The sequence below is a fragment of the Lissotriton helveticus genome, chromosome 8 (genome assembly GCF_964261635.1).
Source record: "Lissotriton helveticus chromosome 8, aLisHel1.1, whole genome shotgun sequence".
In the NCBI taxonomy this organism is placed as follows: domain Eukaryota; kingdom Metazoa; phylum Chordata; class Amphibia; order Caudata; family Salamandridae; genus Lissotriton; species Lissotriton helveticus.
The window spans coordinates 1,453,266,971-1,453,286,434 of NC_136069.1; positions in this window are offsets into that span (position 1 = coordinate 1,453,266,971).

The following is a 19,464-nucleotide window of genomic DNA, read 5'->3' on the forward strand; positions in this document are numbered from 1 at the left end:
GTCCCAAGATGGTGTCGGTCAGAGGCAACTCCGACTGACATCGTAATCAGTCCCTTTTGTGTGCAATATAGTTTTACCAGCATAAATGTATGTTTAGACAAATTTAGTGGCCATTTCAACAGAAAATGTGCTGGCTGTAATTGACACCGCACTACCACACCTGTGCTTTTAAATGCACTACCAGCTACATACCACATCTTTAGCACTCTCCTGCTGAATGGTTGTGGCACATTTGCTACTCTTGTTCTTTTGAAGATGCCTGGATTTTTCACAATTCCTATGACTTCAGTGATATAACATTAATGGCAGCAGTCTCATTGCTGAAAATTGTTTCAGCACTACTGTTAGAAGTTGAAGAGTACTGAAAGAATTAGGACACAGCTGAAAGAAGTACAACTCATTTATTGGCCATCCACTCTCCTCACTGAAGACAAACCCAACATTCTATAACAAGCTTCACAGCGGGAGAACCCAACAGGGGTCAGGGAGCAGGGGTGGACGGAATGAACCAACAGGTTGTAACACATCTCCCTTCCTTATAATGAGTACCCACAAGGCGGACCAACAAGTACGGGTTCACAACACCTTAGTCGGCTCCCCGGAGGGGATAGCAGATTGCTCCTGCAAAGAAAGAGTTATGGCTGTACTTTTACAATGTTGTCAAAACTCCACCATTGACCATTTTCAAACTGTACAACATTTCTTAACACTTTGACAATCCTGCTGGGGGAGTAGAACTTGCTGATGTCATTTCCCATTTTAGTGTTCCTTCTGGCTTGTGCCATGTCCCCCACTTCCCACCTTTGAAACTTCACACCATGTTTCTTATCGTACCACTCTTTGTACTTAATTTGATGTTGTTTGACTTTCTCTCCTGCCTCCTCCCAATCTACATCCTTGACATCGCCCCCATTTAACCAACAGGGGTTAAACTTGGTACTTGGCTCCCTTCCACGTAAAGACACAAAAGGAGAGACCCCAGTTATTTTATTGGGCGACGTGTGGTAAGCCCACAGACATTCCCTCAAACAATTCTCAACATCTTGTCCATTCACAGTGGCCAGCTGGATATTCTCTTTGATGACCCTATTAGCTCTCTCCACCATGCCATTTGCTTTGGGGCAATAAAGAGCTGTGGTCTCATGTCTGATGCCTGAAACCTCTAGAAAACTCTGCATTTCCTCAGAGGTGAATTGTACCCCATTGTCAGTAACTAATGTGGAGGGTATACCCTCCTCACAAAACACCTCTTTAAGAAATTGGATCACTGATCTGGTGTTGATGTTGTGCACACATTTTTGCTTCACCCAGTGAGAGGTGTAGTCAATTAGAACCAACATGAACTTTTTTTGCACACCAAGATTTTGCATAGGTCCAATGATGTCTAACGCCAATTTGCTCCATGGCTTGGTTGGAACACCAACTGGAGAAAGTGGAGACTTGTGTATAGTTTTAGACTTGTCACTCTTAGCGCATGCCCCAAATTCCTTCACAGCTTCCTCAGTCATGTTGTCCATTTTGGGAAACCAAACATTCGTTCTCACTCTAGCTTTTGTGGCACTCCGCCCAAGGTGACCTTCATGCGCCAAGTCTATAACTCTCTTCCGTAATTCTCTGGGCGGGATTACTCTATTATTTCGGTACACTTTTCCTCCAATGACACTTAATTCATTCCGTACTTCCCAGAACTCTTCTAGCTCTGCTTCAACATCCCTTTTCTTGTTAGGCCATCCTCTCTTGATCTGTTCCATTAGCACCCTAAGTTCTTTATCTTCCCTCATACTGTCCTCCCATTCTTTCTCTGTGATGGCAGGAAAATTCATCATCATTATTGGGCTGTCTAGAGCCTCCTCAAGTTCTTCCTCTTCTGGTAACGGTGATCTCGAGAGGAAATCTGCAATTGTATTTTCCTTGCCTGGCACGTGTTCAACTTTGAAATTATAATGTTCTAATCCCAGAATCCACCTGCTAATGCGTGGGGTGCAATTTTCCAGACCTTTCACCGAAAATACATATATGAGGGGCTTGTGATCCGTCCGTATAGTGAACCTCACACCACATAGAAAAAACTTGAAATGTCTGACCGCCCAAAAACACGCCAGGGCTTCTCGTTCAATTACAGAGTAATTTTTCTCTGGAGGAGAAAGGCTCCTGGACGCATAGGCAATTACCTTTTCTTCTCTGCCATCCTTCTGGACTAGTATGGCACCCAACCCATAGTTAGATGCATCTGTTGCGAGAATGGTTTTTTTGGTTGGATCAAATGTACCGACCGCTGGAGAGTTGATTAGATCCTCCTTTAGAGCATTAGCAACAGCCTCTTGCTCCCCACTCCAGACAAAATCCTTGTCTTTTTTTAACATCTCTCTCATTGGCTCGCACTTTGTAGCAAAATTGTCCACATACTTAGACATGTACTCCATGAGCCCCAAAAAGGATTTGAGTTCTTCTTTGTTACGTGGACTCGGAGCCTCTTTCACTGCACAAATTAAACTTCCTTTTGGTTTGAAACCTTGTTCTGTGATGGAATGGCCCAGGTATTCGACTTGTTTCACCTTAATCCTTTTTGACAGTTAGCCCTGCATCCATGAGTTTTTTGAAAACGTGCCTTAGTACATTATCGTGTTCTTCTGAATCTTTACCATATACCAAGATGTCATCTTGAAAACACATAGTGTGTTCTACTCCTTCGAGGATCTTCTGCATGACTCTTTGGAAAATGGCTGCCGCTGACGCAAGGCCAAACTGCATTCTTTTAAACATAAAAGCTCCAAATGGCGTGATAAACGCCGTGAGTGGCCTTGAATCCGGATGCAATTCGATCTGGTGGTATGCCATGGATAGATCTATTACACTGAAATATCTTGCAGGGCCCATGGTGCTTAGCATCTCATTAATGACTGGCAAAGGGTGTCTCTCCACCCTGATACAGTCATTTAAACTGCGCAAATCCACACAGAGGCGGATGCCTTCCCCATTGGATTTGGCTGCGAGAACAATAGGGGCCAACCACTCAGAACAGCCAACTGGTTGAATAATGTCCAAATCGCACAACTTGCGCAGTTCATTTTCTAAGGGCTCTTTCAGTTTCAGGGGCACGGTGCGCAGGCCATGCACCACAGGTTTGGCATTATGTTTTAATTTGATCCTATGTTGGAAGTTGTGCAGGCATCCTAGCCCCTCTTTGAAAAGCGGGTTGAATTCTTCACAGATCTTTTCACTTCCCGGGAAATTCTCAGTAAGCAAAACTTGTTCTGGACTATTAGGATCTAGTATGATTCCCAACTCCTTTTGATGAACCCATCCCAACAGGTTAGAACCAGACCTGACTTACATATAATGTCCCATACGTTTTCCTATCTTGGAATTGGATCCGTACATCCTTCATTCCCAGCAGGGGTATATTGCCTTTATTGTACCCTGAAGGAGAAATATCAGGGTTCTTTAAATCACTTATCTTATTTTCCCCCATGGAAACATAGTCATCCTTATTAATCAAAGTGAACGGAGAACAGGAATCAGCAAACATTTCAATGTGTTCATCATTAACTAACACATCACATTTAGGATAAATGGAATTCACAGTGTCATCAATGTCCTTTACCTGCAAAATAAACTTTTCCATTTTCTGTTCAATACATTTTACTTCTCTGTTTGCACCCCTTTCAGTACCAATTTCGTTTTCCCTCGAATGTAACTCACCATCGCGGCACACCCTGGCAAAATGCCCCCTTCTATTGCATTTCTTGCAAGTGACATGCCTGGCTGGACATTGGAAATAAGTGGCAAAATGGTTATTACTACCACACCGGTAACACTTAGGGCTCTTCTCTCTGTGCTCTATCTTGGTACTAGTATTTTCTTTAAACCTCATCTTGTACACATCTAAACTCTCCTCAGAATCACTTATGGTAGCCACTACCTCCCCTTCTGGTCTCATCTCTTTGACACACCTTGCAGTATGCTCCACTGACTTTGCTATTTCAACAGCTTCCTTAAGCCCAGGATTCTTAGCCAACAACTTCTCTTGGATGCGAGGGTTATTGGTACACCTCACCAATTGATCTCTTATTAGTGAGTCAGTGAGATCCCCAAATTCACATAGTTGAGTCAGTCCCCATAGAACAGCAATATAATTCTGTACTGACTCCTGTTTCCCTTGACATCTTTTAAAGAATTTATGGCGCTCCAGAACCACATTAATTCTATCCCCAAAATGTTTCTCTAATTTTTCCATGGTCTGCACAAACACATCCACTTCCCCCACCGCATTTACATCCTGCTCTGGTACAGGTAGATTTTCATATACTTTATGCCCTTGCACACCCAGATTGTGGAGTAGAATATGTTGTTTCCTTATAGAGTTGAACCTTTGTCCCCCAATAGCTATAAGGTAAGACTCAAAAAGCTTCACCCATTCTTTCCAGCTTATCTCGGGTTCCCCTATGTCATTTAGGAAAGGCGGGGGTTGGTTCATGCTTGCTGCTGCCATGGTGGGCTAGGAAGGTTTACCAAAATCTCTTAGCAAAAAAACAAAGGTTAAAATTACACTCTAGGAAATTGCTTACAGCTCCCCTCAATATTATGACCAATACAGGAACAATAAAATCACTGAGAAAAAAGGATATTTGAAAGATTGGAAGAGTACCAACTATAGAACCCTTAAACCAGGTTTTTTTTTTTTTTTTAAACAGGGCGAACCCCCAAAGTCAGACAATGTGTAAATGATGCGCAGCTCTTACTAATGTACACTTCCTTGTGACTTCACTCTCAGTTGACTTCAAAGGTGCTCTTAGTAATACTCGAGCTGGGCGAGTCAGTATTGTTTCTTCTCCAAGTTCTTAGGCAGAAGCTAACATCCGGATGTTAACATTATCGCAGGGTTGTCTTGAGGGAAATTGGCCCTTTGCACGCGGTGCGCCAGCAGAACTTCCCTGACAGAAAAGGCACCCTGACACTCTTTTCTTCCTCAGACAGGGAAAGTGATGAAAACACGCAATCGCTGTTAAAAGACACCGCCAGCCCCGGATGCAGATAGCTTACTGAAGCACTGACAGGAAATGGGCGGGCTGAGTTCACTGAGGCGTCGCAAAGCTCAGACACTGCTTCTCCAGCACATTACTGAAGCACTGACAGGAAATGGGCGGGCTGAGTTCACTGAGGCGTCGCTAAGCTCAGACACTGCTTCTCCAGCACAGGCTCCTCACAACAGCGCCTCTCCGGAATCGGCCCCCAGGAATCAACAAGTCAAACTGGAACACCGCTATGCCCAGGCAGCGCTCAGAGGCAGGAATTAACACTCACAGACGCCGCAGTACGTGCTGCAAACAGGACCCGAACATGAAGGAACGCCCAAAACGGACTCCCGCCGACGACTGTGGTGGTGACAACCAGGAACTTCCTCTGCCTTCCGTTGATCAGCTCACAGCTGCTCTCTTCACAGGAAGGTACGTGGAACAACAGGGGTTCTAAAACGCTACCCGTCATGAATTCATGCGCTCCACACAGTAACGGCCTCATTTACTCTCTTCCGGCTACTACTCCCACCGTAAGCACCGAAGCACAATGAAAGTCAATTACATTCGCCGTTAATGGCGATCTCATTTCACAAACTCGGGTCCGTCTTCTTTTAACACATATCTCTTTCCTTACTTCAAGTTCGTTTCCGTGTGGAGAGAGCACACAAAGGGGAGATGGCCACAACTGCCCCCTGCACAGGTCCGTCGTCAGTGTTAGAAGTTGAAGAGTACTGAAAGAATTAGGACACAGCTGAAAGAAGTACAACTCATTTATTGGCCATCCACTCTCCTCACTGAAGACAAACCCAACATTCTATAACAAGCTTCACAGCGGGAGAACCCAACAGGGGTCAGGGAGCAGGGGTGGACGGAATGAACCAACAGGTTGTAACAACTACTTCCTCACTCAATCAATGCATTTTTATCTCGAATAACAATTGTGCATTGCTCATTAGCTTCTGTGGGTTTTTTGCTGTGTTTTATCTGATTACTAGTGTTCTTTGTTGACCAGTTTCTTTGGAACTGTTGCAGTGTTTAAGCTGTTTCTTTTTACCCATAACTATATTAGGTAATGCTTCTCGCTTTCATTCACTATCCTGTTCTATGTAAAGCCATTTAATGCTGATGGGCCTCGTATGGATGATTAAAAACCTTAAGTTAATATATAAAACAAAAAAATGCCCATGCCAACTGTGTAAGTCTATGTAGAAAATGCTACCATTACCAAATAACTAAACACAAAACAAACACAATACTCAAGCAACCCTCAGACCTGTGCAGATTATTTACATCCCACGTTTATCAAATAACTGTTAAACCCTCTGGTTCATTGAGCAATTTTGCATATTGTTCTTTGTGTAAAGATAGTCCACTAGCACTGAATTTTCTTTTGATTTAAACATTTTTATTGGTATTTAGATACAACTGTGTGTATATATATATATATATATATATATATTACCTACTGGCGGTCGCCAGTAGGTATATATAGTTAGGATTTTTTCTCTATGGGATTTTTGAAAATTCTATGTCTAATAACTTTGGCGTTTGTGGACGGAATTGGCTGAAATTTTCAGGAAAATGGCACATTTTGTTTCTGAGCAGCCCCTGAAAATTTTGGGGGGGTTCGTCAAGGGGGGGCCGAGAAAAAAGGGGGGTCCCAAAACGCGTTTTTCCCATGTTAATTTCCATAGGGCGGTTGGCCTCACTTTTAGCCCGAACGGCTGAATGGATTTGCACGAAACTTGGCAAAATTGTAGGGACTGGTAGCCCGATGTGCCTTTTGTAGGTCTCAATATATGTGCTCCAGTGGATTTTGAGAAATTAACGTTTAAAAAAAGATATATATCTGTAACAGCGGACTGGGCAGCGGCCCAGGACGCGGACTTTTCGCGCAACGGAGCTTTGTGAAGCGAAGCTGATTGGTTCTCCGGCGTCTGTCAACATTCCAAACAGTCCGTAGCGGCCGCCATCTTGTCTCTCGGTAGGATCGAGAGACAAGAGGAGGTCAAAACAAAGGGGGAAATAACTATAAGGGGGCATAGTAGATCCTCGCTGACCCCCTAGGTTTGATGTGGAGGTTTTAAAAGGGCCCCGCGGGGCAAAAAAAAATAATAATAATAATAATCGAACGGCTGAATGGATTTGCACGAAACTTGGCAAAATATTAGGGACTGGTAGCCCGATGTGCCTTTGCTAGGTCTCAATATATGTGCTCCAGTGGATTTTGAGAAATTAACGTTCAAAAAAAGATATATATCTGTAACAGCGCTCCGCTTCGCGTAACGGAGGTTTGCGAAGCTGATTGGTCATTCTGTCACTGGGCTATAGTTGGGCTACATCTGGCTGATATTTGGGCTACATTTGTTTTTTTGTGTGTCTGGCGGCCATCTTTGGGCTATATTGGGCTACATTGGGCTTCATTGGGCTACATTCGGCTAATTAGCAAATAGCTCATCGCAAACTAGGAATGGTAAAGAATCGCTATTTATTCCTTAAAGTTCGCTATTTAGGAAATGCAAAAAACTTTGATGATACATATGGCGGTTCATCTCTAACAAGATAAGAAGCATAGGGATACATTTATGATGACTGGCGCATCACCAGGGATGTGTTAGTCATTCTGTGCCGCTGTTCCGTCACCTATGGTGTGCTGCATTTACAATGCGGCGCATCATGGGGCAAAAACAGCACAGATGCGTGATGTATCTGTGCCGTAAAGGTGGCGCATTGCTGGAGTTGTATCGCAAGTGTGATGAAGCTCCAGCAAGGGTCGGGGGTGCCCCTGTCGCAGGGTTTCTGTTCTCACACAGAACTGTGGACAGAGGATTGGAACCTCGGCGAATGCATTGCTGGAGTTGTATCGCAAGTGTGATGAAGCTCCAGCAAGGGTCGGGGGTGCCCCTGTCGCAGGGTTTCTGTTCTCACACAGAACTGTGGACAGAGGATTGGAACCTCGGCGAATTAGGGTGTCCCAAAACTCACGTTAGTAATCAAAAACTCCTTAGCAAGCTAGGTACAGTGTCACATTGGATATAACAAACTCTCAATGTTTAGACAATCCAGAATATGAACTTATAGTACCTCAGGATACGTGGAACTCATGAACAGTCGGTCGTTATAGATTTCTTAGAAACCAGAACATGGAGTTAAGAAGAACAGATGTGTATTTGAAATGTTTATTTACTAATGCCGTCTTCTCAGGCGTAGTACCTTAGATAATAAAAGTACACATATTATCAGTAGCAAAATTACCAGCATAGTTACTAGTACATAAAAAGTGAATGGTGATAGTATGTTAACATGCTGTAAATGAATAAGAGTTAGCAACACTTATAAGCAGCCGCGGGCCGTGGAGGGAGTTACGGTGAGGCAGGGAGGCGGGGAGGGGGAGAAGCAGGGTGGAGAATACAAGTACACATATTATCAGTAGCAAAATTACCAGCATAGTTACTAGTACATAAAAAGCGAATGGTGACAGTATGTTAACATGCTGTAAATGAATAAGAGTTAGCAACACTTATAAGCAGCCGCGGGCCGTGGAGGGAGTTACGGTGGGGCAGGGAGGCGGGGAGGGGGAGGGGCAAGGTAGAGAGGGCTCCACCCTGCTTCTCCCCCTCCCCGCCTCCCTGCCCCATCGTAACTCCCTCCACGGCCCGCGGCTGCTTATATCTCACCCTCCCTAATACACATATTATATTATTTGCTAAGAAGGTCTCTTTGTGTTGGTTTAGGGCGTGCCCATACTTTAGTGTCTTAGATTTGAAGGAATCACATCAGCATACACCAGCTCTCTCTTTATGTGAACCGCATCAACTGTTGTGTATGTGTGTTCGGCAAAGCAATATAAAACCCGCCTCATGCCCAGAATTGGCAGAAGTTGCACTTATGTTATGAGTATGAAGTCGTGGAGATCAGACCTCATAACAATTCTGTATCGTGTTGTTCTTGAAACTTTAGCACTCGCTGTACAGATATAGTTTAACAAGTAAAGCAGATAGTAGACCAATAACATATTATTCTCATGTAAACCACGATGAACTACTAGGTGGAAAGCTAAAGCAACAACTAAGTGTCTTGTGCAGAAGTTGCAAAAAAGGAAAAATGGCGTTTAAACCGGTAATGAGCCCATGCTAACTTAACACGGTGTAAAGATATCCAGGACCTAGATGACACCTCCCCATGATCCGGAAACGAACTGAATAAGATAATAGAAGTGCCATCTCATGAGAGCAGATTGCAAGTTTATATGTGGACGGTCCGCAAGGTAAAGCATTAAAAACTAGGAAAATTTAATGCTAAAGAAAAATAAAACAGCCAAGTACTTTATCGAGTCTTAAGCCAATAGGCAAGGTAAATAATAAAAACTTGACAAATAAGTCAATGAATTGTCAATGAAATGCTAGTACTCAGCATATCAAACATGAAAAAGGTCTATGACATAACTGTGTATGCAAAATAAGCTGCAACAGCCTCCAATAGGAAGTCACCGTCTTCATCCGAAAACAGTTCAGCCATCCAATTTAAAAGCGGAAAAGAACATACGTGCTCTCCCAGCACCGGATCCTCTATCACCATCAGAGGACAGCTCGGTGGGTTTTCAAGAAAGCTCTGTTCCAAGAAAGACTGTGCTGCCGCCAGTAAATTCCAGGGACCAAGTAGTCCATGCATCAATGCCACAGCCATAATCCTTTCGCCAGGACAAACCAACTCGTGAGTAATGATAGGAGTCATCAGCTGATTAAAGTCGACGTCAGGAGAAACCGGTCCGCAGAGACACAAATCAATGGCCCAATCGAAATCACAGGTCAGGCAGTGAAATACAGGCTGGACACAGGTGAAGTAGGAGAATCGAAAAGATAATCCATATGCCGTGCTTAATATCGCCAACGGCATTGTGCCATAATATTCTAGCATGCGATTGCGGAACAGTGTCAGCAGCTGCAGGGTGGGAGGTTGCATAGGAGGGACATCCATATTTAAAAATGTAAAAAAGCACAAGAGCGTCCGCTGGTAATGCAAGTAAAAATGCCAATCCACGAACCAGAGTGGAGAAAATGGAATGAAAGGAAGCAGGGATGACTCCAAAGATTTTCTCAAATGAAGTCACGAGACCACTGGTAACAACTTTAAAAAAGTGCGCCAGGGACTTTGTGGAGGATGCGTTAAAGATAGTCGGAAACATGTTGCTGAAATTGAAAGGCAAATCTTAATTGAAAAGGGTGTGCACCTCTGTACGGGTGTTCGCTATGTGAAGTACGAAAGTTTCACGGGCCGAACTCAAGGCCACCTCTCTCTGAGACAAAAGAGCTCTTATTCTTGCCATGCCGTTGAAACGTGTCCCAAGGTTGGTATTTGTGGCCAGATTGAAAACTCCCTATGTTCATGTGTGGGAGGAAATAGAACATTTCTGCAGCAAATAACCCGTTCATTTACTGTTACGATAAAAGGAATACTTTTAATTAACTCAGAACAATCTTCATTATTGAGCATCAAATAACTACCATTTTCCAACAACTTGAACGTGGGGATGATAGCAGGAACTGGCGTGCCTTGCAACACGCAAGCCATATTTGGTCGGTGTTTGTTGCATGAACCGTGTAACTGTATGTGCCTACACATTAGTGAATGATCTGGCGTCTCAGTGCATTCCTCTCCATTCAGATAAACTTCTTGATCATCTTTGAAACATCTGTATGTGTATGGAAGCGACCAGACCTCATGAAGAAAAGCACTACCTAAAGGTTCATAACGACCTATTGGTATATATTTCATACAATTTGAAAACTTATATAAAGCAAAAGGCAGCGTTATTAAACCGTGGATAAGGCATGTTGCCAAAAAACCCGCAATCCTCTGCTGATGATGTCACTGAGCATGTCATGAATGATGTAATATGTGACATCATCAGCAGTGGATTACGGGTAATAGTATCTCTAGTTTACTCCCCTATAGCTGTCTTTCTTTTAACATAAGTGTCTGTTTCCTTCCCTTATACTTACTGTTTTTGGTTCGCTTCCGGTTCGCGTACCGGCGAGCGAACTGGGAAGCGAACTAAGAGAAATAGAGGTTGGCACAGTTCCAAATATTGTACCAATTTTTTAATAACGGGGAGGTAGTTCTGAAAAGAACTTTTTTTTTTTTTTTTCTGAACATTTTTTTACTGTTTTTGAATTTTTCGGAACAGTTTTATATTTTTTTGGTTTTTTCTTGGAGGGGGCAATGAAAACGATTCATTGTAAAGGGCTCAACAGGAGCAACAAAACAAAAAAAAGAAGTATTTATTATTTTGGGCGTTTCGTACAAACTTGCATATGATAGTCAATAGCTCTGTTGATCAGAGTGATGCTTTTTTCTCCGTAGGAAATGAATCCATCGCAAAATACGCAGATGTGTTTTACATCACCAAATCTCATTTGTATATTTGGCACCATCTCCCTGCCCTCTGGTCCCGTTACTTCCGGTACAACAGATCTTCTGGCCATAATAGGGAGATTATCTAGGTCGTTCCGAAACTGTGCAGCACTGTAGTTGTTAGGATGCCACCTAGTCATATGGCGATGCATTGTGTAGTTTCCGAAACTGTATTTTTTGTCGGTCCCTCTGGACAGTCTATCTTGACATATAAGGCAAGTTACGTATCTTGCATTTACTTTTTTCTGACCTTTGGGAATTTTAAAAAATTGCCAAATGAAGTTTTCTTTCCGGTGAGACGTCCTGGGCTGCTCAGGCAAAAACTGCCTCTCTTCGTGCTCGTCCTCCTGTTCCTCTTCTTCTTCTTCTTGTTGAATTATAACTTGAGCAGGTGGTCCACTCTTCCTTGGATGTGGTGGAGGTGGTGGGGAAGCACCAGCTGAAGCTACTAAAGAAGCCATTGCTCAGTGATCACAAAGGGTCTTTCTCTCACAATGATGAAAGTCAGAGTGAGGAAAGAAGGAGGGATTTTCATCATTTGGGAAAAACAAGAGTTCTCAACCAATCAAAAGTGTTCATTTTAGATTATATGACCTAGTCTTACATCATTAGGAAACCAAAAGTGAAATGAACCAATGAAAAGTGTTATTACCAAGTCACATGACTTGCTGTGTTTACGTTAAGCGCTTTGCAGGGCCTCCCGGTTTGCTTCCAGAAACCTGCGCTTTGCGACTCGCTTCGCGTACCAGTTCGCTAACGTAGTACGTCATATGACGTATCACGCGACAACGTGAAACGTCATGCGGACGGGAGGCGTCACGATGTTGTTTTGTAACGCGGCACTTGCGGTAAAGAAACGTTTACCGGCTCGCGGTCTATTTCGCGGCATCAAGGTCAGCTAACGGGAAGCTTCCCGATTTGCGAAGCGGGAACGAAGAAAAAAAAATATTTTAAAAAAAAATTATTCATAAACATATAAAATATATTTTTGGATTTAAAGAAGAATACATTTTACAGCTACAGATATTAGCTGTTAAAAAACCAATGAAATTCACAGAAAAAACCATAGGTTATGGACCATATATAGTTAGGAATTAGCATTTACAAAACCTTGAAAATTCACTGAAAAAACCATAGGTTATAGACCATATATAGTTAGGAATTAGCATTTACAAAACCTTGAAAATTCACTGAAAAAACCATAGGTTATAGACCATATATAGTTAGGAATTAGCATTTAAAAAACCTTATTTTACTCACACAAAACCATTGAAATTCCATATATAGTTAGTTGCACTAACTATATATCGCGCACCCGCAATCCACTGCTGATCATGTCACATATTACATCATTCATGACATGGTCAGTGACATCACTGATGACATCACTGATGACATCTCAAATGACATCACTGATGACATCACTGATGACATCTCAAATGACATCACTGATGACATCACTGATGACATCTCAAATGACATCACTGATGACATCACTGATGACATCTCATTTGACATTACTGATCACATCACTGATGACATCATTCATGTGATAATACGATAAACCTCTTCAGACTCTAATATAACCTTAGATACACTCAGTGTAAACAGACACTCATAGACTGTCACTCATCCATGGAGTTACTCAGACACTTAGTCAGTCATGCAAAGAATCAATCACACCTCCATTTCCTCAACTATACAGTTATACACACCTTACTTATTCAAACATATACTAAAACATATTTACTCACTTATACAATCCTGGATACAAGTTCACAATGATCCATACAGCCACTCACACATTCACTGGCTCTTATGCACAGTTATTTATATATGGTAACTCTCACATGTACTGTGTTTTACATATGTACTTACTTTGACATGTAGCACTGAGATATCCATTCACTCACCAATACACTCATGCACACAGTCAACCGCCCATACAGCTGTTTCCACATGCACTTTTGAACCCATACATCCAGTCAATCAACTGCTCACACATCTATGCAGAGAGTCATACACCTCCCAGCCACCCACACACACACTCAGTCTCCCATACAAATGCTTGGGCAACCAATCAATAACCCATACAGTTAATCATATAGCTAATGATCAACACATGCAGCAGTTTACAGAACAACAGACATAATGATGCACAAATTAAGACAGTTTAGTCACTAACCCATGCACTCAGTGAGACACATTTAATCAGTCACTCATACAGTCAGCCATGCCCCTACTAAATCCTTCATCAAGACACTTATACATCCATTCATTCTTCAATATGTAAGACATATTTTAACTTTACAGAATTATACAGTCACTGGATGACGTCATCAGTGATCTCATCAGTGATGTCATTTGAGATGTCATCAGTGATGTCATCAGTGATGTCACTGACCATGTCATGAATGATGTAATATGTGACATGATCAGCAGTGGATTGCGGGTGCGCGATATATAGTTAGTGCAACTAACTATATATGGAATTTCAATGGTTTTCTGTGAGTAAAATAAGGTTTTTTAAATGCTAATTCCTAACTATATATGGTCTATAACCTATGGTTTTTTCAGTGAATATATATATATATATATATATATATACTGGATATTCGACAAATGAGAGAAAATGAGAGAGGGAACACCAAACCGGGATGGAATCTCTCACATGAACAAATACAAGCTGTGAAAGAACTTGAATCTGACAAGAGCATAATAATTAAACCTTCTGACAAGGGCGGCAACGTAGTTTTACAGACACGGACGAACTACTGCAAAGAAGCACTTGCCCAACTCAGTAATCTGGATAATTATGTGCCAATAACTATGAAAGAATACTTGGAGAGCATTACCCAATATGAGGCACTGATCCTCAAATGGCAGGAGAGAGGAATGCTCTCAATGGAAGAGTATAGATTTCTTGAAGTTTCTCATCCAAGATTACCCACCTTTTATCACCTACCCAAGGTGCATAAGGATGCGGAAAAACCACCAGGGCATCCGATAATTTCTTCGATTGGTGGGTTACTTGAGAATATGTCACGATTCATTGACTTTTACCTTTTCCCATTTGTTGAGGAACTGCCTTCCTATACTAGAGACACTAAAGACTTCTTGCGCTACATTGAAGGAAGTCCATGGGAGTCTGACTTCCTTATGGTTACTTTGGATATAGCCAGTTTATATACTAGCATTTCACATCAACAAGGCATTGATGCTATTCAACAAATTTTGAAACAGCGACCGTCGAAATTTACCAACCACAGTGAGATGTTGATTGAATTTTTGCGTTTTTGCCTGTTTAATAACATCTTTATTTTTCAGGAACAAATATATAGGCAAAAACGGGGGACTGCCATGGGAGCCTGCTTCGCCCCCAGCTACGCAAACTTGTTCATCGGCTGGTGGGAGAAGCAGGCGGCCTGGTCGGACTCCTGTGACCACTGGGTTGAGAAAACCATTATTTGGAGACGGTACATAGACGATCTCTTTCTTGTCTGGCGAGGCAGTGAGGAATCAGTCACTGAATATATCAAACATTTGAATAGCAATAGCTTGAATCTGAGGTTTTCTGGCGAGATCAGTGCGAGTGAAGTCACTTACCTGGATGTCAGGGTCTTTGTAACAGATGGTAGGATGCAGACATTATTATTCAGAGAACCCACAGCGGGCAATTCAGTGCTTCATGCACTTAGTAGCCACCCGAGTAATCTGAAAAACAGCATCCCGTACGGGGAACTTCTGCGTATAAAACACAACAGCTCTAGACCAGAAGATTGTTTAGATGCTGGCGCAGAATGTCTCAACAGATTTAGGGAGCGTGGCTACAAAGAGAAGGTTTAGAAGGAGGCATGGAAAAAATCGGAAACAACCAACAGATCTGAGCTTATCAGAAATGTCCCGAAGAAGAATAGTACAGGGAATACGAATCTTAGACTCATTACCAACTTTTCTAATGCAGCCAAGAGTCTAAAGAAAATCATGTACTCCAATTGGAGCATACTGAAATCAGACCCCATTATTAGCCGGGACATTCCTAACCACCCATCCATGACCTTCCGCAGAACTAGGTCTCTTAAAGATCACCTAGTCCAAAACCACCTACCACCTATAAACAAAGGAATACAGGGACTCGCAGGTTTCCACCCATGCAGTAAATGCAAAGCCTGTGCTGATAGTAAGAAAACTTTGACTTACTCAATACCAGGGCGAGAAGTTCCCATCAAAATTAAGAAATTCATGAATTGCCACACACCTTACGTTGTCTACTGCCTAAGCTGCCCCTTCTGGCTCAGGTATGTGGGCAGCACGATTCATCCAGCCAAAATGCGTGTATTAGAACATCAGAGGGCTATACAGAACAATGATAGCAATTATCCTGTAGCACGTCATTTCCAATCACATCATGACAGTAATCGCAAACTCCTGAGGTATTTTTGCTTAGACCATGTGGCCGGAGACCCGCGAGGCGGGGATAGAGAAAAACGTTTTAGGAGACTCGAATCTCGGTATATTATAGATCTAGCCACTAAACAACCCTTTGGACTGAACACGGGGGAAGAACTCAGGGTACACTTGTAAATATTGCTTGTATATATTTCTGTTTTTGTCATTTGCTTTGACATTTTCCAGGATTTGAGGTCACTAGCCAACCTATTATTGCCAACCCTTACAACCCCCTTATTGTTATTTTTGCATGTTTCTCGCACTTGACTTATTGTGAATATGAGTTTTTTCAATTTTTTGAAATAAGAATGCCCATCCAGGGCTCTATTGACTGCTTTTGTTCAGCAAGAATAGGCTGCAACTAATTTAATTTTGAAGGCCCATTCAGGGCAATATCATGAACGATGACCATGCAATTATGCGATAGTGTATGCCTTTCTGGTTGATTAACAGACTTTTTCTGAAATTTTCGAACATGGATTTACACGAGTATTGAGTATGTAAATAGTGTGATTTGGATTGATATGATTCACAAATTTTTTAATATTTGAATTTTGATCAATTTTCACGTTCAGAATATCTCTATAATTATTGTGATTTGAGTTGTAGGGAATGGCTTATGAATAACACCTTTGATTCACTTGTTCTATGTCATTTTGAAATGAATTCGCGCCATGCCTGACATCAACATGGCGCGCAGTGGTGACCATCTCCCACGTGATCGTATCATTGATGTTTTGTGTTTGTATTTAAATGAGCTGCGTCATGGCGGCCGCCTTACACTGATAAAGGCGCCCCGCCAAACCGCGTTTGTACGTTTAATTTCTTGTGCTGAATAAATCCTACTCGGATTTAACCCCCCGCGAGTGCCTGTCTTATTTTCGGAGCTTTGTGTATATATATATATATATACATATATTACCTACTGGCGGTCGCCAGTAGGTATATATAGTTAGGATTTTTTCTCTATGGGATTTTTGAAAATTCTATGTCTAATAACTTTGGCGTTTGTGGACGGAATTGGCTGACATTTTCAGGAAAATGGCACATTTTGTTTCTGAGCAGCCCCTGAAAATTTTGGGGGGGTTCGTCAAGGGGGGGCCGAGAAAAAAGGGGGGTCCCAAAACGCGTTTTTCCCATGTTAATTTCCATAGGGCGGTTGGCCTCACTTTTAGCCCGAACGGCTGAATGGATTTGCACGAAACTTGGCAAAATTGTAGGGACTGGTAGCCCGATGTGCCTTTTGTAGGTCTCAATATATGTGCTCCAGTGGATTTTGAGAAACTAACGTTTAAAAAAAGATATATATCTGTAACAGCGGACCGGGCAGCGTCCCAGGACGCGTACTTTTCGCGCAACGGAGCTTTGTGAAGCGAAGCTGATTGGTTCTCCGGCGTCTGTCAACATTCCAAACAGTCCGTAGCGGCCGCCATCTTGTCTCTCGGTAGGATCGAGAGACCAGAGGAGGCCAAAGCGAAGGGGCAAATGACCATAAGGGGGAATAGTAGATCCTCGCTGACCCCCTACGTTTGATGTGGAGGTTTTAAAAGGGCCCCGCGGGGCAAAAAAAAATAAAATAATAATAATCGAACGGCTGAATGGATTTGCACGAAACTTGGCAAAATTGTAGGGACTGGTAGCCCGATGTGCCTTTGCTAGGTATCAATATATGTGCTCCAGTGGATTTTGAGAAATTAACGTTCAAAAAAAGATATATATCTGTAACAGCGCTCCGCTTCGCGTACTTTTCGCGTTACGGAGGTTTGCGAAGCTGATTGGTTTTTCGGCGTCTGTAAACATTCCAAACAGTCCGTAGCGGCCGCCATCTTGTCTCTCGGTAGGATCGAGAGACAAGAGGAGGCCAAAGCGAAGGGGCAAATGACCATAAGGGGGCATAGTAGATCGTCCCTGACCCCCTAGGTTTGATGTGGAGGCTTTGAAAGGGTCTCGCAGGGCAAAAAAAAATATACCGTTTTTTTAGTTTTTTTGCGTGGAGTGCGCCCGGTTCGCGAACCGGGAAGCGTTCTGGGGAGGGTACTTTCTTGAAAATTAGTGAAAAAAGTTAGAGTAAAATAATAATTGTGAGTGATCAGATGTAGGGTAGCTCTGAGAAGAGCTTTTGGGTTTATGGTACATTTAGGTACCTATAAGTAGGTACCAATGCACAGTCTTAAATTCAGAGTGAAAACTCTGTTGCCCTCATCTGAGAAGTGAACTCCATCTCCTCTGTAGATATCTTGCATGTAGTAACGCAAGTTATTGTTGTACAGGGAGCCCATTCCATGGTCTCTCATGTAAGCTGAAACAGATTTGTTTACATGCTTCCTCGATTTCTCAATTTGTGGACAAAATTGGTTCGACCACCTCCATTTCTGTCTTTGGCATATATTTGAATATACCAAGGCAGTCTGAGGAAAAAGTGCCATCAATTGCTCAAAGGTGTCCTTTAAAAGCATTTCCAGACCTACCCCAGTCAAAGTGCCCAAATCATTACCTCCACAGTGCACAATTAACAGGTCAGGTTTTGGCAAATGCATAAAGGTTTTCACCAATGGTATCAATTGGTGACATTTTAATCCTCTGTGGCCAAACCACTTAATTTCCACATCTTGTAAATTGAGGTTAGGTAAATTCCTGTTTTCAGTGTACCTTTGAGCCCAATAGATGTAACTATGTCCAACAATCCAGACAGAAAACATGGTGAGAGAAGGTTCTGCTGCAGTCAGATGAAGTGTGGCAATGAAATGGCAGTTGAAAAAATGAGAGTGTAAAATGAAAAAAACTGAGGAGTTTCTGTGTTAATGAAGCAGTAAGAGTGATTGGTGGATTTTGATTGCTGAAAACAGAAAGTTAGTGTGCATGGATGAGTTCGTTGAAAGATGTATTTTGAGTGGCGAAGAAAAAATCATTAAATGAAAGAATGCTCTGGATATGCAGGTGCACTGAGAGTTCAGAGTTCAATTGCAACATTGTTGTGTGAGAGGTCTTGCAAGAGGTGGTTGCTATGCAGAAAAAGCAGAGAGGGGGCAGAGGGGGGAAGGGTTTTGCTTTGAAAAAAAGTGAGGGAAGAGTTTTGATTGGGTGACATGAGAGATATGTGTGAGGAATTACAGCATTTCTGTGCTTTTGATAGCTGCAGACTCTGGAGTGCATACCTTTTGCTCTGCTGAAGACAAATTGGTGTGTTTCTGAGACTGTTTTGAAACTCAAAGTATTTGCTAAGGTGAGAAAAGATTTCTTTAATTTAGATAGAAAATAGTGTGCTTTAAGGAGAAAATTATGAAGAAAGTTGTGTTTTTCAAATGTTGCTTTGTCTCAAGTGTTTCACAAATAGATTTTGTTTCTTTGAGAAATTGTAATTGGAGAAAATGTGAAGTATTAGTACTGACAGGGCTTTTATGTGCATAGGAGCTGTGGAGTGTTTTCAAATTATGACTTGTAAATCGTTTTTGAGAAAAAGCAATGGTTTTAATATTGATGAGAAGGACATAATGGTGTCTGCTTCTTTATAAGGTAATTGAGAGTCTCTGATGTTATTTTTCCCATTTCAATGTAAGAAGTTTGTCTGTGGAGCAAATTGCTT